We start from the raw sequence: 7,425 nt of genomic DNA, 5'->3' as shown, positions 1-7,425 counted from the left end.
AGCTTGTTTATGGAAAAGTGTCAATTTCTGTATTTCAACATGATTTGGAGCTTGTTTTTGGATAAGTGTCAATTTCTGTATTTCAACATGATTTGAAGCTTGTTTTTGAAAAGTGCTTATTTCTGTTTTTCAACATGATTTAGAGCTTGTTTTTGGAAAAGTTTTTATTTCTGTATTTCAACATGATTTGGAGCTTGTTTTTGGAAAAGTGTTTATTTCTGTATTTCAATGTTGCAACTTGCTGAAAACTGTCCACAGTGTTCCTAACATCCTGATTAAACAGTACTGAAAAAAAATTAACTTCCATAGTGCATCAAACATGATTTAGAGCTTGTTTATGGAAAAGTGTCAATTTCTGTATTTCAACATGATTTGGAGCTTGTTTTTGGATAAGTGTCAATTTCTGTATTTCAACATGATTTGAAGCTTGTTTTTGAAAAGTGCTTATTTCTGTTTTTCAACATGATTTAGAGCTTGTTTTTGGAAAAGTTTTTATTTCTGTATTTCAACATGATTTGGAGCTTGTTTTTGGAAAAGTGTTTATTTCTGTATTTCAATGTTGCAACTTGCTGAAAACTGTCCACAGTGTTCCTAACATCCTGATTAAACAGTACTGAAAAAAAATTAACTTCCAGAGTGCATCAAACATGATTTAGAGCTTGTTTATGGAAAAGTGTTTATTTTTGTATTTCAACATGATTTGGAGCTTGTTTTTGGAAAAGTGTCAATTTCTGTATTTCAACATGATTTGAAGCTTGTTTTTGGAAAAGTGTTTATTTCTGTATTTCAACATGATTTGAAGCTTGTTTTTGGAAAAGTGTTTATTTCTGTATTTCAATGTTGCAACTTTCTGAAAACTGTCCACAGTGTTCCTAACTTCCTGATTAAACAGTACTGAAAAAAAAATTAACTTCCAGAGTGCATCAAACATGATTTAGAGCTTGTTTATGGAAAAGTTTTTATTTCTGTATTTCAACATGATTTGGAGCTTGTTTTTTGAAAAGTGTTTATTTCTGTATTTCAATGTTGCAACTTGCTGAAAACTGTCCACAGTGTTCCTAACATCCTGATTAAACAGTACTGAAAAAAAATTAACTTCCAGAGTGCATCAAACATGATTTAGAGCTTGTTTATGGAAAAGTGTTTATTTTTGTATTTCAACATGATTTGGATCTTGTTTTTGGAAAAGTGTCAATTTCTGTATTTCAACATGATTTGAAGCTTGTTTATGGAAAAGTTTTTATTTCTGTATTTCAACATGATTTGGAGCTTGTTTTTTGAAAAGTGTTTATTTCTGTATTTCAATGTTGCAACTTGCTGAAAACTGTCCACAGTGTTCCTAACATCCTGATTAAACAGTACTGGAAAAAAATAACTTCCAGAGTTCATCAAACATGATTTAGAGCATGTTTATGGAAAAGTGTTTATTTCTGTATTTCAACATGATTTGGAGCTTGTTTTTGGAAAAGTGTCAATTTCTGTATTTCAACATGATTTGAAGCTTGTTTTTGAAAAGTGCTTATTTCTGTTTTTCAAGATGATTTAGAGCTTGTTTTTGGAAAAGTGTTTATTTCTGTATTTCAATGTTGCAACTTGCTGAAAACTGTCCACAGTGTTCCTAACATCCTGATTAAACAGTACTGAAAAAAAATTAACTTCCATAGTGCATCAAACATGATTTAGAGCTTGTTTATGGAAAAGTGTCAATTTCTGTATTTCAACATGATTTGGAGCTTGTTTTTGGATAAGTGTCAATTTCTGTATTTCAACATGATTTGAAGCTTGTTTTTGAAAAGTGCTTATTTCTGTTTTTCAACATGATTTAGAGCTTGTTTTTGGAAAAGTTTTTATTTCTGTATTTCAACATGATTTGGAGCTTGTTTTTGGAAAAGTGTTTATTTCTGTATTTCAATGTTGCAACTTTCTGAAAACTGTCCACAGTGTTCCTAACTTCCTGATTAAACAGTACTGAAAAAAAAATTAACTTCCAGAGTGCATCAAACATGATTTAGAGCTTGTTTATGGAAAAGTTTTTATTTCTGTATTTCAACATGATTTGGAGCTTGTTTTTTGAAAAGTGTTTATTTCTGTATTTCAATGTTGCAACTTGCTGAAAACTGTCCACAGTGTTCCTAACATCCTGATTAAACAGTACTGAAAAAAAATTAACTTCCAGAGTGCATCAAACATGATTTAGAGCTTGTTTATGGAAAAGTGTTTATTTTTGTATTTCAACATGATTTGGATCTTGTTTTTGGAAAAGTGTCAATTTCTGTATTTCAACATGATTTGAAGCTTGTTTATGGAAAAGTTTTTATTTCTGTATTTCAACATGATTTGGAGCTTGTTTTTTGAAAAGTGTTTATTTCTGTATTTCAATGTTGCAACTTGCTGAAAACTGTCCACAGTGTTCCTAACATCCTGATTAAACAGTACTGGAAAAAAATAACTTCCAGAGTTCATCAAACATGATTTAGAGCATGTTTATGGAAAAGTGTTTATTTCTGTATTTCAACATGATTTGGAGCTTGTTTTTGGAAAAGTGTCAATTTCTGTATTTCAACATGATTTGAAGCTTGTTTTTGAAAAGTGCTTATTTCTGTTTTTCAAGATGATTTAGAGCTTGTTTTTGGAAAAGTGTTTATTTCTGTATTTCAATGTTGCAACTTGCTGAAAACTGTCCACAGTGTTCCTAACATCCTGATTAAACAGTACTGAAAAAAAATTAACTTCCAGAGTTCATCAAACATGAATTAGAGCTTGTTTATGGAAAAGTGTCAATTTCTGTATTTCAACATGATTTGGAGATTGTTTTTGGAAAAGTGTTAATTTCTGTATTTCAACATGATTTAGAGCTTGTTTTTGGAAAAGTGTTTATTTCTGTATTTCAACATGATTTAGAGCTTGTTTTTGGAAAAGTGTTTATTTCTGTATTTCAATGTTGCAACTTGCTGAAAACTGTCCACAGTGTTCCTAACATCCTGATTAAACAGTACTGAAAAAAAATTAACTTCCAGAGTGCATCAAACATGATTTAGAGCTTGTTTATGGAAAAGTTTTTATTTCTGTATTTCAACATGATTTGGAGCTTGTTTTTGGAAAAGTGTTTATTTCTGTATTTCAATGTTGCAACTTGCTGAAAACTGTCCACAGTGTTCCTAACATCCTGATTAAACAGTACTGAAAAAAAATTAACTTCCAGAGTGCATCAAACATGATTTAGAGCTTGTTTATGGAAAAGTGTTTATTTTTGTATTTCAATGTTGCAACTTGCTGAAAACTGTCCACAGTGTTCCTAACATCCTGATTAAACAGTACTGAGAAAAAATTAACTTCCATAGTGCATCAAACATGATTTAGAGCTTGTTTATGGAAAAGTGTCAATTTCTGTATTTCAACATGATTTGGAGCTTGTTTTTGGAAAAGTGTCAATTTCTGTATTTCAACATGATTTGAAGCTTGTTTTTGAAAAGTGCTTATTTCTGTTTTTCAACATGATTTAGAGCTTGTTTTTGGAAAAGTGTTTATTTCTGTATTTCAATGTTGCAACTTGCTGAAAACTGTCCACAGTGTTCCTAACATCCTGATTAAACAGTACTGAAAAAAAATTAACTTCCAGAGTGCATCAAACATGATTTAGAGCTTGTTTATGGAAAAGTGTTTATTTTTGTATTTCAACATGATTTGGAGCTTGTTTTTGGAAAAGTGTCAATTTCTGTATTTCAACATGATTTGAAGCTTGTTTTTGGAAAAGTGTTTATTTCTGTATTTCAACATGATTTAGAGCTTGTTTTTGGAAAAGTGTTTATTTCTGTATTTCAATGTTGCAACTTGCTGAAAACTGTCCACAGTGTTCCTAACATCCTGATTAAACAGTACTGAAAAAAAATTAACTTCCAGAGTGCATCAAACATGATTTAGAGCTTGTTTATGGAAAAGTGTTTATTTCTGTATTTCAACATGATTTGGAGCTTGTTTTTGGAAAAGTGTCAATTTCTGTATTTCAACATGATTTGAAGCTTGTTTTTGAAAAGTGCTTATTTCTGTTTTTCAAGATGATTTAGAGCTTGTTTTTGGAAAAGTGTTTATTTCTGTATTTCAATGTTGCAACTTGCTGAAAACTGTCCACAGTGTTCCTAACATCCTGATTAAACAGTACTGAAAAAAAATTAACTTCCAGAGTGCATCAAACATGATTTAGAGCTTGTTTATGGAAAAGTGTCAATTTCTGTATTTCAACATGATTTGGAGCTTGTTTTTGGAAAAGTGTTAATTTCTGTATTTCAACATGATTTAGAGCTTGTTTTTGGAAAAGTGTTTATTTCTGTATTTCAACATGATTTAGAGCTTGTTTTTGGAAAAGTGTTTATTTCTGTATTTCAATGTTGCAACTTGCTGAAAACTGTCCACAGTGTTCCTAACATCCTGATTAAACAGTACTGAAAAAAAATTAACTTCCAGAGTGCATCAAACATGATTTAGAGCTTGTTTATGGAAAAGTTTTTATTTCTGTATTTCAACATGATTTGGAGCTTGTTTTTGGAAAAGTGTTTATTTCTGTATTTCAATGTTGCAACTTGCTGAAAACTGTCCACAGTGTTCCTAACATCCTGATTAAACAGTACTGAAAAAAAATTAACTTCCATAGTGCATCAAACATGATTTAGAGCTTGTTTATGGAAAAGTGTCAATTTCTGTATTTCAACATGATTTGGAGCTTGTTTTTGGAAAAGTGTCAATTTCTGTATTTCAACATGATTTGAAGCTTGTTTTTGAAAAGTGCTTATTTCTGTTTTTCAACATGATTTAGAGCTTGTTTTTGGAAAAGTTTTTATTTCTGTATTTCAACATGATTTGGAGCTTGTTTTTGGAAAAGTGTTTATTTCTGTATTTCAATGTTGCAACTTGCTGAAAACTGTCCACAGTGTTCCTAACATCCTGATTAAACAGTACTGAAAAAAAATTAACTTCCAGAGTGCATCAAACATGATTTAGAGCTTGTTTATGGAAAAGTGTCAATTTCTGTATTTCAACATGATTTGGAGCTTGTTTTTGGAAAAGTGTCAATTTCTGTATTTCAACATGATTTGAAGCTTGTTTTTGAAAAGTGCTTATTTCTGTTTTTCAACATGATTTAGAGCTTGTTTTTGGAAAAGTTTTTATTTCTGTATTTCAACATGATTTGGAGCTTGTTTTTGGAAAAGTGTTTATTTCTGTATTTCAATGTTGCAACTTGCTGAAAACTGTCCACAGTGTTCCTAACATCCTGATTAAACAGTACTGAAAAAAAATTAACTTCCAGAGTGCATCAAACATGATTTAGAGCTTGTTTATGGAAAAGTGTTTATTTTTGTATTTCAACATGATTTGGAGCTTGTTTTTGGAAAAGTGTCAATTTCTGTATTTCAACATGATTTGAAGCTTGTTTTTGGAAAAGTGTTTATTTCTGTATTTCAACATGATTTGAAGCTTGTTTTTGGAAAAGTGTTTATTTCTGTATTTCAATGTTGCAACTTTCTGAAAACTGTCCACAGTGTTCCTAACTTCCTGATTAAACAGTACTGAAAAAAAAATTAACTTCCAGAGTGCATCAAACATGATTTAGAGCTTGTTTATGGAAAAGTTTTTATTTCTGTATTTCAACATGATTTGGAGCTTGTTTTTTGAAAAGTGTTTATTTCTGTATTTCAATGTTGCAACTTGCTGAAAACTGTCCACAGTGTTCCTAACATCCTGATTAAACAGTACTGAAAAAAAATTAACTTCCAGAGTGCATCAAACATGATTTAGAGCTTGTTTATGGAAAAGTGTTTATTTTTGTATTTCAACATGATTTGGATCTTGTTTTTGGAAAAGTGTCAATTTCTGTATTTCAACATGATTTGAAGCTTGTTTATGGAAAAGTTTTTATTTCTGTATTTCAACATGATTTGGAGCTTGTTTTTTGAAAAGTGTTTATTTCTGTATTTCAATGTTGCAACTTGCTGAAAACTGTCCACAGTGTTCCTAACATCCTGATTAAACAGTACTGGAAAAAAATAACTTCCAGAGTTCATCAAACATGATTTAGAGCATGTTTATGGAAAAGTGTTTATTTCTGTATTTCAACATGATTTGGAGCTTGTTTTTGGAAAAGTGTCAATTTCTGTATTTCAACATGATTTGAAGCTTGTTTTTGAAAAGTGCTTATTTCTGTTTTTCAAGATGATTTAGAGCTTGTTTTTGGAAAAGTGTTTATTTCTGTATTTCAATGTTGCAACTTGCTGAAAACTGTCCACAGTGTTCCTAACATCCTGATTAAACAGTACTGAAAAAAAATTAACTTCCAGAGTGCATCAAACATGATTTAGAGCTTGTTTATGGAAAAGTGTCAATTTCTGTATTTCAACATGATTTGGAGCTTGTTTTTGGATAAGTGTCAATTTCTGTATTTCAACATGATTTGAAGCTTGTTTTTGAAAAGTGCTTATTTCTGTTTTTCAACATGATTTAGAGCTTGTTTTTGGAAAAGTTTTTATTTCTGTATTTCAACATGATTTGGAGCTTGTTTTTGGAAAAGTGTTTATTTCTGTATTTCAATGTTGCAACTTGCTGAAAACTGTCCACAGTGTTCCTAACTTCCTGATTAAACAGTACTGAAAAAAAAATTAACTTCCAGAGTGCATCAAACATGATTTAGAGCTTGTTTATGGAAAAGTTTTTATTTCTGTATTTCAACATGATTTGGAGCTTGTTTTTGGAAAAGTGTTTATTTCTGTATTTCAATGTTGCAACTTGCTGAAAACTGTCCACAGTGTTCCTAACATCCTGATTAAACAGTACTGAAAAAAAATTAACTTCCAGAGTGCATCAAACATGATTTAGAGCTTGTTTATGGAAAAGTGTTTATTTTTGTATTTCAACATGATTTGGAGCTTGTTTTTGGAAAAGTGTCAATTTCTGTATTTCAACATGATTTGAAGCTTGTTTATGGAAAAGTTTTTATTTCTGTATTTCAACATGATTTGGAGCTTGTTTTTTGAAAAGTGTTTATTTCTGTATTTCAATGTTGCAACTTGCTGAAAACTGTCCACAGTGTTCCTAACATCCTGATTAAACAGTACTGGAAAAAAATAACTTCCAGAGTTCATCAAACATGATTTAGAGCATGTTTATGGAAAAGTGTTTATTTCTGTATTTCAACATGATTTGGAGCTTGTTTTTGGAAAAGTGTCAATTTCTGTATTTCAACATGATTTGAAGCTTGTTTTTGAAAAGTGCTTATTTCTGTTTTTCAAGATGATTTAGAGCTTGTTTTTGGAAAAGTGTTTATTTCTGTATTTCAATGTTGCAACTTGCTGAAAACTGTCCACAGTGTTCCTAACATCCTGATTAAACAGTACTGAAAAAAAATTAACTTCCAGAGTTCATCAAACATGAATTAGA

This window comes from Salvelinus fontinalis, chromosome 19 (genome assembly GCF_029448725.1).
Source record: "Salvelinus fontinalis isolate EN_2023a chromosome 19, ASM2944872v1, whole genome shotgun sequence".
NCBI lineage: Eukaryota > Metazoa > Chordata > Actinopteri > Salmoniformes > Salmonidae > Salvelinus > Salvelinus fontinalis.
Note: the sequence above shows the minus strand (reverse complement) of the source record.